Here is a 21,488-nt window from a genome sequence, read left to right on the forward strand (position 1 = left end):
ACTATTGGCTACCATACATGGCTTAGCAGATAGGAAACATTTCCATTTTTGCAGAAAATTTATTGGATAGTGCTATTCTAGACTTTTGTTGGGATGGTGGAGTCGGCAGGGGAATTCTCTTCTTTTACCCCAAATGCTGGTACTCCTTCCGATTTCTGTGATGTTTGTGGCTTTAGCTTTTGCCATTGTCAGCTTGGGATTCAGTTTGCATTGGTTACTTAAGTCATTTTTCTACATATTCATCTACAATAATTGCCAGCTCCCAAAAGTTAGTTGCAGTTTTCCCCTCTCCCATTCCCCATCTATAGTTGTGATTTTGGTCTTAAAACAAATAGATATAATATATTTGCTGTTACACACATAGTTTAGTGGGGTTTCAAGGGAATGAAATTGGATACTTGTGTTCAGCCTGACATTATAACCAGGAATCCTTCATTTACTCTTCATAATACTATAGGTGTGGTTGTTCTCATTTTACATTGAAGAGGCAAGTAAGATAATTGTCTCAAGGTCATATAGCCAATAAATGAGATTTGAACTCAGGGTTTAAAATCTGTATCTTTTTCATTGACTGGTATTGTGCTTCATCGTGTACTCAGGAAAAAACTCTCCCATCACATTTGCCCCAAGTTGTACTACTTTAATTATAGTTGTGTTTTAGATATATTAGTCCAAAACCTAGTTATCCTTAAACACACTTAAGAGGTCAACCTTGAATAATTCTGTCTCAGGTTTTTTTTTTTTTTTCTACCCAGCTGTTCATTTCTCCTTGTTCACCACTTGTAAACTTTGTGGTATCATTCTCTTGAGCAGTTCTTGAAGTGTTTAGAGCTGAAAACACTCTGTTGTTTAATTTAAGCCTTTTATCAAACTATTTATAGTAATTCTCTTATATTAAATTTTCCCTTCAGTTGGGCCCCACTTTCCATAAAGCAGCAAGTAATCCTATTTATCTTTGAATCCTTAGTGCCCAGCCCTTATCTGAGGTAGGGGATGCATAAATATTTGTCACTCTTCGGTTTGACATCATTTCTTATTTGGACCATTGTATTGCATTCCGTGCATCCTAACTGCCGGTCTCTCTACCTTCTAGCTCCTGCTTGCCTGAGATGACCTATACGTATTAGTCCTTCTCAAAGGTAATATTTATTGGCTTCCTCTGGCCTTTGCTATAAACTCCTGGCTTCTCAGAATGGCATAGAGGGTTGACCATGGTCTGCCTTTCCCCGCCATTTTAGCCCCATTTCTGGCCACCCACTGCCTCATGCACTGCACCATCTTGCATTTTATGGAAGAGTCTCTGTTATGTTCTTTTGAATCTGTGCCCTCTACAAGTGCTTTTATTTCTATGTGAAAAGTGCTGGCTCCATCCCCACCTGTTTCTCCTGTTTAATACCTACTATTTTTCTGCAAATCTCCCCTATGAAACCTTGCCTGATCCACCCTTACGGAGAGCTTGAGAATTATACTTTCTGCTCCCACACCCACACTTCAGTATACTCTATCCATCCATCCATTCAGATAGGATCCTGCCATACATATTATTCTGTAATTGGATTTAGTTGTGACTGTTGACTAGTCAGTTCTTCCAGTTAGCTTCTGATTGGGAGGAATTTTATTTTCATATAACCAGTTCCTAGCATAAAGATTGGCATATAATAGGCACACAGAAAATGTTTGTTGAACCAGACTGAGCTCTTGTGTTCAGTGAATCTGTAGCAATTGATTTGTCCTTTGTTGTCTTTGAATTCTGCCATCAATAGTGTGACCATAAATTCCAGGTATGTCTCTTTACCCAGCATAACAAACACATGCATGTAGAGGATCATTCTTCTTTATCCAGTGGAGCAACTAAGGAGGAAGAAATACTTGAAGTGTGAAATTTCACGTGAAATATTAAATCCCATTTCTCTCCAACTAGGCAGAGAGGAAAATGCCAATTACACATTGGAAGAGTCACCTTTGCTGCACCTTCAAAGTCTAAATGTTTCATTTTCCAGAAGGACTGCTGATTCCTTACAGAAACACTTTTGTAAGGAACAGCTTATATTTCAGAAATGGATCTTTCCTTTTCTTTCCTGTTGTTAATGTTTACATTTCTGTTTCAGGCTAATAGAAATCCAAGAGCTTCTTCTATTAAGACCATCGTGGGGTTCTGGGCTGTGGTGTGCAGCCTGAATGTGAAGGACTCAGAACAGCTTTAGGTTAGTTGGTAGGTGTATTGAGAAGAGCATCGGACTTAGGTTCAAGTCATTTTTCTGTTATTTCCTGGTGGTATGACCTTAGCAAAGCTATTTTAACCTCTCCCATAATGTGAAATGGAGATGAGAATAGTCCCACTTTAATGTGGGTTAATGTGGAGATTGAGCTCATGCATGCAGAGCGATTAGCACAGCTATTGGCAAATAAGTGTTAAGCAAATGTTAGCTTTTATTGTCATTATGATCATGACCATTATTATCTTTTGACGTGAGCTAACTCAGAAGACGTCTGTGAGGGCGTTGGGATAAGAGCGAATAGGATCTGCCTCACAGCTTTCTGATTGCAGTGTGCAGGTCCTCAGCTGCCCATCGTGCTGCATTGCAGAGTGGGATAGACAGTTAATAGAAAGCAATTGTGTGGGTTGCTGAGGAGAGAGTAGAATGACATAACTGTGTGGCTGCTGGTTAGTCTGTAATGCCTTCATCTACCTTGGAAATCTTAGGTTGGCCAGATTTGGATTGGAATCAGAATGGCTGGGCCTGAGAATCACCTGAAAAGTTTAAACAATATTCTCTTCTAGGTTTCTGATTCAGTAGGTACAAGGTTCAGTATGGAATAGTATAGTATTTACCTTTATTTTATTTTTAACTAATAATCAGAATTTATTTGTAGCTATTACGAAATGTACTTTTAGTCATAGAAATGTGTTCAAGTTTTCTTCATAAGTAAAGCATTTGATCTGGGCATCTGGTCCTTAGCCTTTACCAAGGTCCATTTAGTTTTAGTTTACGCAGAGCTTTTAACAAATAATAAACAGATGGTGAATATTATGAAATCCAGTGTCTCCATCTGTTAAGATATATAGTGTAGTATTTTAAAAGCTCCCAGGTGATTCTGATGTACATCTATGTTGAGAATTACTACATTAGGTGACTTTATTACCCAATAATTTTATAATTCAGTAATTCTAAAACATTTTCAAATCATTTGTTACTTAATGTAGGGTAGGTGATGGCACAGCATACTCATTTTAGGATCAGAAAATAGAAACAGATTATTGTTAATGTATTAAAATGGAGAGTCTGACTACCATCAACAAATGACAAGTGCTGGCGAGGATGCGGAGAAAACGGAACCCTCTTGCACTGCTGGTGGGAATGCAGACTGGTGCAGCCACTGTGGAAAACAGGATGGAGTTTCCTCAAAAATTAAAAATGGAACTTTTATTTGACCCAATAATCCCACTTCTAGGAACATATCCCAAGAAAACAGAAACACCCATCAGAAAGGATATATGCACTCCTATGTTCATAGCAGCACGATTTACCATAGCCAAGTTTTGGAAACAGCCTAAGTGCCCATCAGCAGATGAGTAGATTACAAAACTGGGTACATCTACACAATGGAATGCTACGCTGCTATAAAAAAGAAGGAATCCTTACCATTTGCAACAGCATGGATGGAAACTGGAGATAATTATGCTAAGTGAAATCAGCCAGTCAGAGAAAGATAAATATCACTTGATCTCACTTATTTGTGGAATATAATGAACAACATTAACTGATGAACAAAAATAGAACCAGATACATAGAAGCGTTGAACAGACTGTCCAACCTCAGAGGGAAGGCAGTGGGAAGGGGGTAAGAGATCAATCAAAGGACTTGCATGCATATGAGCTTAACCAATGGACACAGATAGTAGGGGGGTAGGGGCATGTGCTAGGAGGTGGGAGTGGCCAGCCAGAGGGTCAGTGGGGGAAAAAGGAAACTCATGTAATACTTTAAACAATAATTTTTTCAAGAAAGGAAAAGAAAAAAGAATGAATAAAAAATGAAACAAGCACTTCCGAAAAATAAAATAAAATGGAGAGCCTGAATTAACTGAGTTAAGTTGAATTTAATATTATGAGATTTTTGAATTTAAGTTCATCATGCCTCTATATTATTCTTACCTAGGAGCCTTGCTTATATTTAGGTTATTTGAAATGAAGTAACAAAGAATATTGAACAATAAAATGAAATCATGAACAATAAAAAAAAAATCATGAACAATAAAGTGAAATCATGAACAATAAAAATATCCAGTTATAAATGTAATATTCTCAAAACATAAACCCAGATATATTTGCATTTAAAGCATAAAGGAAGATATTGTCTCATTAAATTTGAAAATGTCTTCAACTTTGAGCACTATTACTGAAAGAAAGAGCTTAGATAGGTTCATATCATTAATATTTGCCTGATCTGGTCTTTAGATTATTTAGTGGAAGGTATTGGGTTAACAGTAGACTTTTGCAAACTGGAGTTGGTTATTTAGTCTCTTTGGCACTTGAAAATTGGAAGTAGTATTGGCCTTCTCCATATGACATGATGTTGTTGGCGGTATAATGAAGAAATACAGTATAGTTGGTAGGAATGTAAAACCATGATGAGCTCGCAGGATGGCCCTGGTTTATGCCTGTTGTTGGGTGTAATTTTAAAAAATACATATATTTTATTGATTTTTTAAAAATTTTTATTTATTTATTTTTTTTACAGAAAGAAAGGGAGAGAGAGAGGGATAGAGAGTTTGAAACATTGATCAGCTGCCTCCTGCACACTCCCTACTGGGGATGTGCCTGCAACCAAGGTATATGCCCTTGACCAGAAACGAACCTGGGACCCTTAAGTCTGCAGGCTGACACTCTATCCACTGAGCCAAACAAGTTAAGGCAGGGTGTAATTGTTAATAGCACTCTCTTTAACTCTTAGGTAACCCAGTTGTTTTTGTTTGTTTGTTTGTTTGTTTTTGTTTTCAGTCTTTACCTGAGGATATTTTTTCTATTGATTTTTTTAGAGAGCGTGGAAGAGAGAGAAGGGATGAGGGAGGGACAGAGAAACATCAGTGTGAAAGAGATACATTGACTGTCTCTTGCTGGCACCCAGACTGGAGCTGGGACTTGAACTTGCTAACGTGCAGTCCAGGGGCTGACACTAACCACTAACCCAAACCACCAGGGTAGGTGTCCCAGTTTTGATGATAAATTACTTGGTCACCTGTCCTCAACACCTGTCCATTGTTCACTCTTAATCTGTTACAGTGGGAAGGTTTCAGGCTTTATTTCTGTAGACCCAATTCCCTCACCAAATAATCTTATATTTATTAGACATTTTCTGGTAATTTTCTTCAGTTTTATGACAATCTCATCTCTCTAACTAGATTGATCACTGGATAAGAATGGTTTGTCTCTCCACTCCTGAATAATTTTCTAGATTTGTCATGGTTTTAGCATTTTAAAATATACTTTATTGATTTTTTACAGAGAGGAAGAGAGAGAGATAGAGAGCTAGAAACGTCGATGAGAGAGAAACATCGACCAGCTGTCTCTTGCACACCCCCTACCGGGGATATGCCCGCAACCAAGGTACATGCCCTTGACCGGAATCGAACCCGGGACCCTTCAGTCCGCAGACCGACGCTCTACCACTGAGCCAAACCGGTTTCGGCAGTTTTAGCATTTTAGACACTTGAATTGCCCATTTTGACTGATGTGTCTTAAGGCAATAAATGCTAAGTGCAAGGAGAAGACAGAGAAAGCACAGAGGGGGAAGTGACAAAAAAAAAGAAAAGAAAAGAAAAAGAGAAATACAGTTTTTAGGCTAATGCCCTGCTTGATTTATATATATATATATATCCATCCTATATCTCCATCCTATGTTGATATTCCCAAGTATAGCACAAATTTCTGAGTAATTAGGAAAACAACACAAGCTTACAGAAATCACATTTCAAATGCCTGCTTCCCTCCTCAGAAAAAAATTGTTTTAGAACTAGGCCAGAAAAAGAATTTCCTTTCTTCAAAGAACTGGTGCTCTCCCCCTCTCCCTGTCCCCCCTTGGACAGTGAAAATAATGTTTTTGGTCAAGGTTTCCTTTTCCTTTTGACCCCTAGGAAACTCGGAGACAAATTGGCGGCTCGTCTGTTTAGAAAACCGTAGCTTACAATTAATATTTCCCATCTTGGGTTTCTGTTCTATGTTACGATTTTCTTGTTCCTGAAGTTTTATTATTTTAAAACATTTTAAAATACGTTTTTTATTAAATATTAAACTGCCTTCGAATCTTGTGGGTTAAGTGCGAGGTTAAATAAGTAACCAATATGAAGATAGCATTATTTTCATGGAACTGTTTGGAGTTGAGAGAGCAGGAACTTTTGTGATGAAGAGACCTGAAATGCCTTGGAGTCATAATGAGTATACATTAATGTACCATCCCACTGAAGAGAAGTCACCTCCCCACAGAATAAAGGCTAAATAAAACAGAATAGCTCCATATATTACTTATTAAAGCTCTTAGATAAGAAATCAGTAATACCAGTGTATTGAAGCATTAACGTGAGGATAAGGACTGAAAATTAAAAATTTGACCTGGATTAGAATATCCATTTTCTTCTCTCTAAACTAAAGGCTTCTCTTATACTATCTCTCCTCATTCTGAAAACACTCATTTTCATTTCTCTTTCAGTTTTCTCAACTTCAGTCTTCAACTTACCCTTTCTTGTCTATTTCTTCCCTTTCTTTCCATCCTAAAACTTTTGTATTTAATCACCTGCCAATTTCCCTTTAACATCATCTTCTCCCCTCTATTAAACAGCTCTTCACCCTCATGGGCTTTCAGATACTTCTGCCCCTGAGACCTTCTTTTCTTAATCACCTCAGACCAAGTGGTATGCATGTGCCAGCTTACTTACTAACAGCTCCCCTGTGAAGCCACTGTTGGCCAAACCAGCTGCCTTCACACCAGGAAAAGAAACACACCATGAAATACCAAGCTCCAATTTGGAGAAAAACGAAATAAGACATACAATTTAATTGGAGTGTCTTCTATTGCATTCCAGTCATTTTATTGTAGGAAGGAGAACTAAAAACATGGCAGTTGCTAGCATAACGCTGAACAGCAGTAACTGTAGAAGCTCAGTTCTTGTGTCCTCTGTCTGTTCCTTCCTTCTTTGATTGACCCAGCAACCACTTACTCTGTGTCTGTTATGTTGCCAGTAATGTTTCAGTGGTCTGGGCTTGTGATGAATCGAGTTCGATGAAGCCTGTGACCTCGGCTGGGAATTTAATACTTGCTTGATTTTTGAGCTGGAGAAAAGCCATGTCTAATTACACAGCTCCTCCTATGCATAGAGTTTTGTCTTAGTCTGTTTGGGCTGCTATAATGAAATACCAGAGACTGGGAACCTTATAAACAACAGACATTTATTTCTCACAATTCTGGAAGCTGGAAGTGCAAGGTCACAGTGCCAGAATGGTCGGGTATGGACTCTTCCTCTAGGTCACAGACTTCCTTTGTGTCTTGACTCTGCAGAAGGGGCAAGAGAGCTCTGGGGAACTCTTTTATAAACTCTTTCTACCCTCATGTGGTCATCACCTCCCAAAGGTCCTGCCTCCTGACACCATTACATGGGGTGTTGGGTTTCCAACTTGGGAATTTTTTTTTTTTGGGGGGGGGTGTGGGGTGGGGTAGGCAAACATTCAGATCTCACAAGACTATATTTACAAATACAGTGTACACTGAATATTTACACAAAGTGTGGGTGTGTATATATGCCATGAACATTTTAGCAAGTTTGGAATGAAATGCAGCAATTGGAATGTCTGATTAAAATTATTCAAATGGCATCTTGCTGCTTAAAGGAGTAAAACGGTGAAAACTCAGAAAGATATGGGCCTAAACTACCTGCTTCTGTACTGGGGCCTTTGGGGCCATCTCTCAAATGCACTAATATAAGAAAACATGATGTGTTTCTTTTTCAATCTGCACAGTAAAACTTTTACTCATAGGAACAGATGAGGAAGAAGACTTGCCTGAATGTGTTGAAAGCTTGAATAGTGGAATTCATAAAGAAGAATAAAGAGTGCCTGGAAATGTGGCTCAGTAGAAAGACCTCTACCATGTTAAAATGAATAAGGATACAGCCCAATATGATGTCATTTTGAGAAAATCACCACCCTGAGAAAAAATAATCCCCCCAAAAACTAGTCTTATATATGGCTTAATAGAGGTTTTATTTTTAAGGGTTTCATAACAATTGATTGTGATTACAGTGCATATGTTTGGTTTTTAAAAAGTATTTTTATTGATTTCAGGAAGGGAGAGGAAGAGAGAGAAGTGATGTGTGCTGTTGCAGAAATCAAGTGTTGGTTTTTATGGAGGCTTTAGATGCTCATTAGATTTCCAAGGGGAGATGTTGAAGAGGTAATTGGGTATTGGAGATGGGCATTCTGAGTTAGAAGTTGGGAAATTGTTAGCATATAAATGGTATGTAAGTCATAAAACGGGGTGCGATTGTTTTGGTGGTAAGTGTGGATAGAGAAAGGTGAAGGTCAAGGTCTGAATTCTGGAGCCCACCAACATTTAGAGATTGGAAAATGGAGGCACCTCCACCCTCCGAAACCGAGGATGCTAGAACTGGACTTCTCTCTCAAAATTATTATAAGGGCCATATAAGATATTATACATGAATAGAACTGGGAATTTCTTTATTGCTTAATTGAATAAATATGGGTGTAGGGGAAGATGGGTAAGGAATTCATTTTTCTACTTAATTTTTCTTCTGAAAATCTCTTTGCTTGCTATTGGTGAGGTATGTGTGTGTGAACTTGGTATATAGCAGAGGTTCCCAACGTGTAGGTTATGTTACTGGGATGGGGAGGCTGTTTGGGAAAATTTACAACAGGCCTACCACACAACATATGCTTTAATCCTATGCTTTTATCGGTCCAAGAAATTATACAGCAGAGGGCTCATGAGCTATTACCGTCAACAGACTTCTCATTCTCAAAAAAATTAACATTTGACACATGCATGAAAACGTTTATGTGTATTTAGTATAACTTGGATACACTTTGATGTCTGCTTTTGTGAACAGATATCTGAGTTCCCAAATGTTAGTAAGCTGTTTGAACCTGCCATCGTCTCACTCTGCCACCTCCCTTCTGTCATCTCCCGTTACTGGGAACGAGGCAGGGCTTCCGGAAAAGTGGGCTCTCTTCTGGGAAGACTTGGTGGCTGGCTGCCAGTGTGTCAAATAACTCATCCAATCACACGGTGAAAAGAGGAGACTTGCAAAAAGATTGGGTTGAAAACAGGAAAATCAAGTGGGTTGAAGGGGAAAAAGGCTAAACAGCCAAGCAAATAAAGGCAGAGGATCGTTTGGGACAGAGTTGGGAAAGGTGCCTCCACTGTTTCCTAAGTGTGCCCCTCTCTATGTCTCCCCACCTCCCCTTGGGTTATTTCTTTTTGCCCACTTGCTATTTTCAGAATCGCAATGACTTTCTCCAGGTGTTTGGTTTATTGAGAAATGGGAAAATGTAACTTTGCCCTGGTATTACCTTCCAGAACACCTGCTTGAGGTGACATTGCAAAAATGCCATGTTCTCCCCCACTTTTTGTAAAATTGATCTCCTCCTCCTCCTCTTCCTCCTCCTTCTCCTCCTCCTCCTTGGAAGGGAGAAAGGGAGGTGAGGAGGGATAGAGAACTAGAATGAGAATGAAGTGAGAGAGATTCAGGGCTTGGTTGCCTATTGCACATGTCCTGATGGGGATCGAACCGCAGCCTAGGTATATACCCTGACTGGGAATTGAACACTGGACCTTCTCCTTTGTGGGATGACGCTCCAACCAACTGAGCCACAGCGGCTAGGGCTCCCCCACTTTTATGAGTACCTTTTTAGTCTGATTTGATTATACTTGAATTTTAGATTTTATTCTTATGCTTATGTTTATTCAATTTTAGGACATGTGAGAGAAAGGGGGTTGGGGGAAGAGGGATAGGGAGAAAGAGAAAATGTGAATATAATTGAATGAATAGATTGGTAAATGAATGCCTTTTGTAAAGAATCTGGTATATTAAATTATTTTCCTAAAAAAGGGAGCTTTCTGAGGTTGATACTTATAGGTAAATTTATATAAAACTAGTGCCCTGGTGCATGGATTCATGCACATTGAAAGGAAATTAATTAGAAGGTGGCCAGTTGGGTGGGTCTGGGCAAGGTGGGCCGGACATGCCCTGGAGCAAACCTCCCACTGTCCCTCTCTAGTTGGCCACACCTGGGGTGGTGCTGTGGCTGGAAGGGCATTTGTGGAGTGAGCAGGGCCCCTCTGGCAGGTGGGGTCCCTCAGTCTGGCCTGCAGGGATTGGGCGGAAACTGGTAGTCCGACATTCCCTGAGGGGTCCTGGATTGAGAGAAGGTGGTTTTCGGGTGACACACCCCAGAATCGGGTTCCCTCCTCTCTGGTTCTGGGGTGCACCAAGAACTGCTGCTGCCAAGTCACTGCAGCTCTGCAGCTCCTGCATTGAGCATCTGCCCCCTGGTTGTCAGTGCGAGTCATAGCTACCGGTCAGAGCTTCTGCCCCCTGGTGGTCATTGTGTGTCATAGCTACCGGTCAGAGGGTCACTTAGCCATATATATATATATAATATATATATATACACACACACACACACACACACATATATATGTATATGTATATGTATATGTATATGTATATATATTTAAAAGGTGAAAGAGAGCATAAAGTTCATCTGATTCAGACTTTTCCAAATATATATTCCATTAAAAAAGAAGTTCCTAGGTCAAATAATTTTCAAAAGTTAGACACTACATTTATTAACATATTAAAGATTGAGAGTTCTTGTTAAAAATACTGTTTAGTTGTGGTTTACTAGTGTTTTCCCAATTTATTTCACTGTGGACTTTACTTTTTTCTCTTCCCATTTTCTGAGCAATATGTGTAGAGAATAATTATCATTGTTCTAGAAAAGTGGTCTCCAACCTTTTGGACCTCACGGACCACCGATTGGTGACCACTGTTCTAGAAGATAGTTTGAGAATGCTAATTTAAACTAATCCTTACATTTATTTTGAGCTTGCCACTGAACTTCTCTTCGTCCTTGTCCACATTTATATATGAATAGGTTGAATGAATTAATCATTATCACTCCTGGCTATGACATTTTCTGGTTTAGATTCGTTGACTAAATCAACATTTCAAAAAGTTATGTGTGATTCTGTATTAAAGAATCTTGTCTTTTTCTTTCCTCACTATAGCACTTAGTACAGTGCTTGGCACATAGTAGCATTTCAGTAATTTGAACAAATGCATACCTATTAGTTTTCAGAGCACTGTGCCAGCTATTCCCTGAGGCCATAGAAAAGAGAAGATCTTGTTCTTGTCCTCCAGGAACTAATAGTCAAGTTGGTGACTTTCCCAAGAGTGTGGGATGTGCCAGGGAGATAACTCAAGTTAGCTTTTGATTGCAGTAATTGGTATGATGGAGTTACATTGGACATGATTTCTGACTCTTGAGTCATATGTGTTGATTAGAGTATAAGTGGGTGGTGTTAGCATAACTTTCATGACAAAGGTGTCATTTAGAGTTATTGTCACAGAAGCAATCCTGCAGTCCTTTTATTCCTGTCATAGACTTTACTACCAGCACTAGGAGATGAGCTAGTATTACATATTCCCTTTTTAAAAAAAATTATTTATTTATTTTTAAAATCTTTATTGTTCAGATTATTACAATTGTTCCTCTTCTCCCCCCTCCAATAGATTCTCTTCACCTAGCTCCCACCCCACCCTCTGTCCTTATCCCCCTACTGTCCTCATCCATAAGTGTACAATTTTTGTCTAGTCTCTTCCCACACCCTCCACACTCCTTTCCCCCTGAGAACTGTCAGTCTACTCTCTTTCTATGCCTGTGATTCTATTATATTCACCAGTTTATTCTGTTCATCAGATTTTTAATTCACTTGATTTTTGGAGTCACTTATTGATAGATATGTATTTGTTGTTCATAATTTTTATCTTTACCTTATTCTTCTTCTTCCTCTTCTTAAAGAATACCTTTCAGCGTTTCATATAATCCTGGTTTGGTGGTGATAAACTCCTTTAGCTTTTTCTTATCTGTGAAGCTCTTTATCTGACCTACAATTCTGAATGATAGTTTTGCTGGGTAGAGTTATCTTGGCTGTAGGTTCGTGCTATTCATCACTTTGAATATTTCTTGCCACTCCCATCTGTTCTGCATAGTTTCTGTTGAGAAATCATCTGACAATCGAATGGGTGCTCCTTTTTAGGTAACTACCTGCTTTGCTCTTGCTGCTTTTAATATTCTCTCTTTGTCTTTTGCTCTTGGAATTTTAATTATGATGTGTCTTGGTGTGGTCCTCCAAGTCTTTGCCATCCCTATTCATTCTTCAATTCTTTTTTTTTTTTTTTTTTTTTTAAAGATTTTTATGGTTTCAAGTTTTATTTTTAACTATAATCTAGTTTGAGTTGATTTTTGTGTATGGTATAAGACAGTGGCTCTTTTTCATTCTTTTGTGCCTGTCCAGTTTTCCCAACACAATTTATTAAAGCCATTTTATAGATAAAGGAATTGAGGCTCAGAGATTTAGGAACATGTCTAAGTTAACATAATCTCCTGAGTGAAAAGTTAGTACCCAGGTGTATGATTTTAAACTTTGTATACTTAACCACTAAGCTTCCTGCCCTGCCACTTAATCCTTCTATCTTTCATGATCCCATTCATATTGGAAGCTCACCTTTAAGAAGTTTAGAGGCTATATACATTTCTAGAAGAGATTAAGAAAAAGGGGCAAAGTTCTATGCTAGCCTCTTGGAAAGAAGCTGCCATACAACACTTTGCTTGAATCCCCTTCACCAGAATTTACTCATATGATTTTATCTTGCTGGCATTTGTAGCCTTTATTGTGAGCATCCATGTGCACAGCTAAACATTATTGAAGAGAGGAAGAAAGGATAATGGTATACAACTAGCACCCTCCTCTTAATTGAGGGGTTCTATTGCCCATCTATCCCCATCTTCTTCTGGTTAGTAGATCATCCTTTCTCTTTCTCATAGTTTCACCTTCATCCTTTTAATTATTTCCTTTTAAATGTTCTCAAGTATCTCATTTTAACATGCTATAACACAATACACCAAAAAAGAAGAAAAATTGTAAATAAAGGCACTGTGTATCCTCCGTGTTCATGTTATATCCCTAGACCGTATGTGGGGCTTGAACAAAGGAGTTTAATTAACACTCCTATGAGCAAATGAATGAGGGGTTGGAACATTGTCATTTAGCTTTTATCAGCTTCTTAACAGGGAAATGCTCTTAGTTTTATGGGTTGCGTAAATAGTAGGACTGATTTTACTGCTGAGAGGAGAATATATTGGCTATTGTGGTTTTACCACTTGCTAGCTACACTTGGCAGTGTAATCTCTATGAGCCCCAGTTTTATCATCTGAGGAAATTACAAGGTGGTTGTTATCATGATTAAATGAGAAAACTGTGGTAAAGAATGCATACCTGATAATAATGTTTTCTGCTTTCTGTGGTGATTTTTAAAATCAAGGAGTTTCTTTACTTCTATCATTTTATTTCTCTAAAATTTAAATGCCTTCATATAATGGAATGCAGTGTAGCTGTAAAAATACTAGTACACGTTATAACATGGATGAATCTTGAAAACATTTCTAGGTGAAATAAGCCAGACATGAGGCCGTAACTTATATAATTTCTTTGATATGAAATGTCCAGAATATGCAAAAAGATTAATGATTTCCAGGGGTTGTGGTAGGGGAGAATGGAGAATGACTACTAATGGGCATGGGTTTTCTTTGAGGGTGATGAAAATGTTCCAGAATTAGATCGTGGTATAAGTTGTGCAATTTTATGAATAAATGAAAAGCCACTGAATTGTATTCTTAACAAATAAATTTAAATACTTCTTAGAGAAATCTATATATATGAAAGCCTAAGTGATGGTTATGACCAGATGACCGGTCAACCAGTAGCTATGACATGCACTGACCACCAGGGGGCAGACGCTCAATGCAGGAGCTGCCCCCTGGTGGTCAGTGCACTTCCATCCATAGCCAACCTCCATGGTGGCATCCGGCATTTGTTCCTTCTGTGCCCGGCCTGGCGACTGTCGCCTTCTCTCCCAACCCCACTGGGGCTTTAGGGCCCTGGGCTGGGACAGGGAACCGGAGTTGGTGGCGGGGATGCAGCCCCTTTCCCAGAGGGGCTGAATGAAGGCTGGCTCCCTCCTCAGGGTTGGCAGCCAACCTCCTGGGCCTGTTTCTGCCCCCAGCTGGCAGACCTGGATTGGCACGACCCTGATTGGCCTGATTGCCAGCAGGCCTAGGTACCATACCCATGCATGAATTTGTGCACTGGGCCTCTAGTATAATTATAAATAAGAGAACATTTTAAAACTATAATTTTGGCTCACAGTTTATCACTGATTATTCTGTAAGAGAAATAAACATTTGCTTAATATCTGTATCAACTTGTGTTTCTTAAACTAGATAGCCTAATTATATTGATTTGACATACTATATTAGATTTTATTATTTTAGACTAGAGGCCCAGTACATGAAAACTGGAGGGGGTTCCCTCAGCCTGTCCTGCCCCCTCTCACAGTCCGTGAGCCCTCAGGGGCTGGAAGTGACCCGGCAACCAGTGGAAGGCAACGCTCCCATCACACCTCTGCTGCTGCCACTGCTGGCAGCGCAAGGCTTCAGCAGGCCCTGGTTACCTGAGCCTCGGGTGGCCTGGGGCAGCTGGGTAGCCACCAGGTGAGGCTTGCCTGTGTGTCGGGCTGGCCCTGGGTGGCTGTGGGGCTGAGGGGACCGGGGGACTCTGGAGGCAGGTATGCAGAGCGGCTGACCTACCTGGTGACGGGCCTGTCCGTGTCACGTGCCTGCCACCCTGGCGGGGCTGAGGGGACTGGGCACTGCCATCTTTTGGCTGTGGGCGCTGCCATCTTGGAGGTGTGGCCACAATTAGCACATTCCCTCCTTATTGGCTGTGGGTGCCACCATCTTTGTGCAGGTGTGAAGGTCAATTAGCATAATCCCTCTTTATTAGATAGGATGACTCCCAGCACATTGAGAAATATTAAGGTAAGCATGTCAAACTCATGGGTCGTGGGCTGCATGGGGCCCCCAATGAATATTTTTGCAGCCCAGCTAATATAACAGGATGTAATCAACGTTTTAATACATATTTCGTAACTTGATTTTTACAATATCCTGTTATACATAATTATTAATAGCGAACTACAGTGCTCACTAATGACTGATTAGCGTATTCCCTTGAATGTAAACATGTTGCATTCATTTCCCTTACATGCTTTACATGTAGGCTCACCATTTCTCTCCACTAATACCAGCAGCGCATATTTTAGCAGTCGATTGCCACACCATTAGTCTTATACTGACTTGTTTGGTGTGCACGACAGGAAATATTTCGCTTTTGGAGAACAAGAAAAATAGGTTTATTTATGTTACGCTTATTAATTTGTGCAGTTATTCAGAGTCTAGAAAGTTAATATTCAAGAAAAAAATATTTTTATTAAGATGTTTCATTATTTTATGTTAACCATTATTCATTTACTTCAATCCTTTGTATTCAGCATGTCTCTATCGAAATAAACCTTCATTCCTATGAAAATTGAAGGTTTTTTTTTTTGTTTTTTTTTTTTTTTTTTTTTTTTGCAGCCCATATAAACTTTAACCTTGTTTATTTGGCCTGTGTTAGCCTTTGAGTTTGACATGCTTGTGTTAGGGTATGTTATTCCTTATTAGAAAAAAGGATAGGGTGTGGACTCATTCATGGGTACAATGGTGGGAGGAGATATAAAAACACAAATTTAAGTAGTTTTTCACAATTTAGTTAGGCATGCAACTACACATTTTATATATGAAACAGTTTCTGAAATACACACAGCTCTATAGTGTTCACATGGATTAGGTAAGTACTTTTGGAAGGAAGTGAGGATGGTCAGGGAAGGCAACCTGGGAAAGGAAATGTTTCACATAAGCCTTTGTCTCTTCCACAAGCATTTATTGAATACCTGCTGTCCTCTGTGCACTGTTCTATGGTGCTGCAAACCAGCCAGGTATCAGCTACAGTTCCTGGTTAGTAGATCATCCTTTCTCCTCATGGGAGAGTGGGGGCTCAAAGGGTGAGATGGTGGGGCACACAGATGGTGGAGAAGAGACACTTGTACAGGCAGTTACTGAGCAGGATTATAAGTGCTGCCTAAGCGTGGATGAGAAGATGATTCCTGAGCTGTGGATTGAAGAATGAGTGGAGATGGCAAAGAGTTGGAGGACAAAGTGTGTGCCAGATGACAGGAACTGCAAATAACTCCGTACATTTGGATTTCAGGATAGAAGGAGTGATAAGCCCTAGGAGGTATCCCTGAAGGCCATCTTTCCTAAGAGAGTAGGAAATAAAGTTTAAGATGAAAGGGTAAGATTTGAGATGTGCATGCAGTTTAGAAACATGACTGGCTGCATTGTGGAGGCTGCAGTACAAGTAGCTGACAAAGAAGGCAGGAACTTTTTAGGAGACTGTTCCCCTAATTTGAGAGAGACCATGGATGAGGGAGAGAGGTGGAAGGAGACAAATAAGTTAGAATGCTTTGGCTTACTCACCAGTTGGATGTGTGAGCAGTCTGTGACTCCCAGGACCCCTTTCCACTGCACCAACATCTCTTCTGCTCAGTCTGACTCCAGCCTACCCCCTCAATCTTGTCTCCTGCTTCTCTTGGTGAATATGCTTGTCTTCTGCTTACTATTCCCCAAACAGACTTATTGATCTTCTGTCTGGTGCCTTTGATCACATCTTTGTCTTCACTTGGAATGGGGCTCACCTCTGCTCTTACCTGTCTGACCTCTCTGTCTTCTGAATCAGAGCCCTTAATATCTCATTAGCAAATAGTTATTTTTTACTTTGTCACGTTTCTTGTTTCAGGTCACTAGTAATTAAAATGACAGCAGGCAGAGTGAGTTATTGATATGATGGCTTATATAGTGGACTAGGAATTGGCTCTTCTGAATCCCTGGGGGAATTACTCCCCCCCCCCCCCCCTTTGATTAGAGTAGTATTACACAGTTGTTGTAGAACACTTGGAAAATTTTAAAAAGCATGCAAAATGAGTAATCACGAATCCCACAAGCACCTGAGAATAATCACTGTTAACGTAGGTAATTTTTCTTATGGTATTCCCCATCCTCCATCATTTTTCTCTCTCTAGGATTATTTGCGTAATGAGGATCATCCTCTATGTGCCATTTTGTAACCTGCTTTTTTCCCATTAATATAGTTTGCAGTTGTGAAACAAAACAAGGATTTTTAAGTCCAAATTGACACGTGGAGCCAAATTGTCCTCAAGGAAGGTTGCACCAAAAAATTGAATAGTGACTATCTCTGGGGAATAGGGGGAGGAACTTTTTATGTTCAGTGATACGTACTTTTCTGTATTGAGTGCATATTGTTATTAACATGAGTCTAAATAACTTTTATACTTTGAAGATGATGGTAGTTTATACTTTACTTAATCCAGTCTTATATCTACCACCTTTACTGATTAGATACATAAAAATAGCATTTTAAAATTTTAATTTGTTAGTGAAATTTGATCTTTTCACCATGATCATTTATCTTTTTTTTTTTTTTTTTTAGTTTTTATTTTCTTTGCTTGGATTTGAGTCCCAGTTAATAAATATATTTGACCTTTCACTAGTCACTGGGTATCTTAGGTCTTAGTTTGCTTGTGAATAAAATAAGAGAAATTTTACTTAAAATTATTGAGAAGTAATAGTGCTTTGTTGTAAGCTGTAAAAAGTATATAATTTGTATTAATTTTTTATTGACTTTGAGTAGTTAATCCTTATTAATGATTTAGCCAACTTTGGTCTTTTGCTTTCATTTGGAGAAAGGCTAAAAAGGCAGAGGTTCCTTCATTTATATTTATTATTGTGCAGTTTGGGTTCTGTGAGACTTGGCATCAGAAGACCTGCATTTCTACTGTTTTATTAGCCATGTGTACAAGTGTGGCACATGGTACAAGCACAGTTCTTTTGACCAAGACCAGAAATGCTCAGGGACCACCTGGCTGGACACACATCAGAAAGCTCTGTGAACTGATCAAACACTTATGCAAGTTCATGGAGACCGTCTGTTTGAATGGATGATATACAGGGGAACTTATTTATGCAAATTCTACTAACTGGATTCTCCCACCCTCATTTCACCCCTCACAGTTTTGTGAAATGAAAATTGGTCAAAAGGCATGATTCTATGATTCGAAGGCCTGACTAAGAAGGTCTGGTACAATCTTCGGAATCATCAAAGGCAGATAAATTTCCATTCAATGTGAATTGTGGGAATTCTGCCATATTTAAATCCCTGAAAACGTGGTTAGTGCCTATATCAATTATTCAGAGCTCTGAATTCTGGATATTAGGGAAACAGGGTGGGGTAAACAACTCTACTGAGTAATACATGACCTCCTGGCCTCCTATTTCTGTCTGTGTTCCCTTTTATCCAAGGACAAGATGTTACAAAAATAATTTAGAGGGACTCCCAAGGGTAGCCCTCAGACTGCAGTCCTCCCCCAGACTCGGTGGAGGAGGATGAATCACCAGCAGAATGTGGGCCCCCCCGCCCCCTTCCTGTGCTCAGTCTTGAGGGAAAGAGCTTCGGGAAAGTTTTCTCTGACTCATTCACAGTGTAATTCGTAGAAAAAAACTAGCTTCTCATTTTTCTTTTATCTAAGAAACATGTTTCTTTGAGTGAGAGAGAGTGTGTGTGTAGTAAGGTGTGGCTAGAGTATGGAGTTCCCAAATGAATATTCAAATCAGCTCTTACTGGTAGCAAAGGGACTATTTGCTCAGTTCACTTTTATTATCCTGGGATAGTCACACTTTAAGGGAGGCAAGGAGTGAGGAGTGCAGTGTACCATGCCTACATGTCCATCAAAAACTATTTGATTCATTTAAAATACTTAAAGGATATTTGTTTTTCTACCTTTGAATATCAAGTGTCCCTAAGAACCCTCCTCCCCCCTCATCTCCTTGTGTCTGAGAGCTCTACTCCCATACGGCACACACTCCCCTCCAAGGGGAACTTTCTTGTTTCTGAAGAATTCATATGAGTCTGGGGATTTAAGTTCTCCTTGAGGGTTGTCTCTTCAAAGGAAAGTCCAGACTCCTGAGGTGTGGGCATTTGTGGTCCACTGTGAGTTGGCCTTAACTTTCTCCCTCTCCTCATTTCTTTCGGTTCCACACAAACCTTCTGTTCAGTCCAAAGGGTTTTACATCCTCTCCCCTTATTCTTTTGCTGTTTTTTTTCACATTTTCATCATATGGACGGTTTCCCTTAGTCCGTTGCTATCCTCATCCTGTTTGTATCTTCCCCATCTCCTAAAGGTCCAGTTCAAATCTCATCTCCTGCGTAATGGTCATGCTATTATATATGCCTCATGTGGCATAGGCTTATATATACTTTTTTCTCCCAGAGTTTAAAACAATCCTGTTAAAGAATTACTCTTACTCTTTTTTGTAGCTGAGAAAACAACCACAGATGATTAAAAAGTGACTTGCAACCAACTACTAAATGGCAGGGCTGGTATCCTGGCCCAGGTCTTCTTGACCTGAAGGTTGAACTCTGCCACACCGGTTTCCCCCCAAGTCTTCTGGATTGGTCTAGCTACACCAGCCCCAACCTCACACTTTCGCTGAACAAGTGCTTTTTTGCTTTGGTTGGGTGTGTCTTGTATTTGGCAGTCAATCAAACTCTTCTTTGCTGATACATCTTGTATTCTTTTCTTCCCAGCAAGCTGTGTGATGAGTTTTTGTTTATTTTACTTAGTGAGGTACCTAAGGCTTTGTCATATGGCTCATCAGCAAGAGGTTCGATGTCTTTGCACCATGACATTTTGAAAATACAAGTTAATGAAAAATTAATGTCAGGTGCAGCATAATATAGTTTCAGACATTTGTAATATATGTGGATTTTTGTCCTTTTTTTTTTTTTTTTAATCTAAAAGGTTTTTAAAGCCTTGCATTTACTCACAGGACACTGATTTCTTAATGAGCTGTGAGCTTTTTAAGTGTGTACCAGTTAAAGACTTACTTTAGAAAAAGAGGTTTAGAGAAATTTTGAACCTTTACAACAACCCTATAAAGTAGATACTTTTATTAACTCAGTTTTACAGAGGAAACAGAAAATTCAAATAGGTTGAAAGATTTGCCTAATGTCACACAGATATTAAAGCCTGGCCTGTGCCCTCTCGCAATCTGGGACCCCTCAGGGGATGTCAGAGAGCTGGTTTCTGCCCAGTACCCACAGGCCAGACCAAGGGACCCGACCAATGCATAAATCTGTGCACTGGGCCTCTAGTATACATATAAGATCTTTGGCTAATCTCTTCCCGCCCTCCCCATCCCCCTTTTCCTCTGAGATTCATCAGTCTGTTTCCTTGCCAGTGGTTTCTACTCCTGCACTGAGTGTCTGTCTCCTGGTGGTCAGTCAGCTGGTTGGCTTGTCAGCCAGTCACTTAGGCTTTTATATAGATAGATAAGTACTTTTTGTATGTAGGATTTGAGCTCAGAGAGCTTTAGAGCTTCTGTCGTCAATCTTTTGGACTTCACGGACCACTGGTTGGCGACTGCTGCTTTAGAGGCTTGGTCTAGACCAGGCAGGTCCTAGCAGAACTGGGCTAGAACTGGGCCACTTTCTGATGGGTAGTTTCTCTTGTTCCTTACAGGAGGGAGCTCGATTACCAACCCTGCCCTCCATCCACAGTCCCTCACCTTTCCACCATTGCCCTCTTTCCTGCAGGATCCCTCCTGGTCTACATATGCCATCCTGCTCATCCATCCTCATTGTTTTCCTTCCTCCTGGCCCTTTTCCAGAACCCTTGCACCTTTTCTTTCTGTCTTTTAAAATCTTCTCTGATCCTCAAAGCTGGAAACAGATTCTACTCTCCCTGGTCACTTGACTCCTGTAGTAGTTCTTTTCCTTCTTCCTTCTTCCTTCTTCTTCTTTCTTTTTAAAAAAATATATTTTATTTATTTTTTACAGAGGGGAAGGGAGAGTTAGAGGGATAGAGAGCTAGAAACATCGATAAGAGAGAGACATCGATTAGCTGCCTTTTGCACAACCCCCACTGGGGATGTGCCCGCAACCAAGGTATTGTACATACCCTTGACCGGAATCAAACCTGGGACCTTTCAGTCCGCAGGCCGACGCTCTATCCACTGAGCCAAACCACTCTTGGCAGACTCCTGCCTGACTGTCGGCATCTCTTCCACATCTGCTTTTTTGAGGTTCCCCTGTATATGTTTGTCTTGCCAGCTATTAGTATACTGCAAGGATTTGGTGAGCTTAGATTTAATCTGGGCACTTCTTTAGATCCCCCCCAAACTC

At 39.8% G+C, this 21,488-nt stretch overlaps 1 protein-coding gene across 3 annotated transcripts in view; it reads left to right on the top strand.

The window, feature by feature from the left end:
* JAK1 (Janus kinase 1) overlaps positions 1-21,488 on the top strand; it is a 124,511-nt gene that overhangs the window by 43,954 nt on the left and 59,069 nt on the right. For 2 of the 3 annotated variants that reach the window (XM_084871360.1, XM_084871361.1), the window contains exon 2: positions 1,094-1,139. The exons of the other annotated variant lie outside the window; for it this stretch is intronic. The gene's annotated coding sequence lies outside the window, so the exon portion shown is untranslated. The remainder of the gene's footprint in view (positions 1-1,093; positions 1,140-21,488) is intronic. 3 annotated transcript variants of the gene reach the window in all.

The sequence above is a fragment of the Pipistrellus hanaki genome (genome assembly GCF_964339955.1).
Source record: "Pipistrellus hanaki genome assembly, chromosome: 2".
Classification (NCBI taxonomy): Eukaryota; Metazoa; Chordata; class Mammalia; order Chiroptera; family Vespertilionidae; genus Pipistrellus; species Pipistrellus hanaki.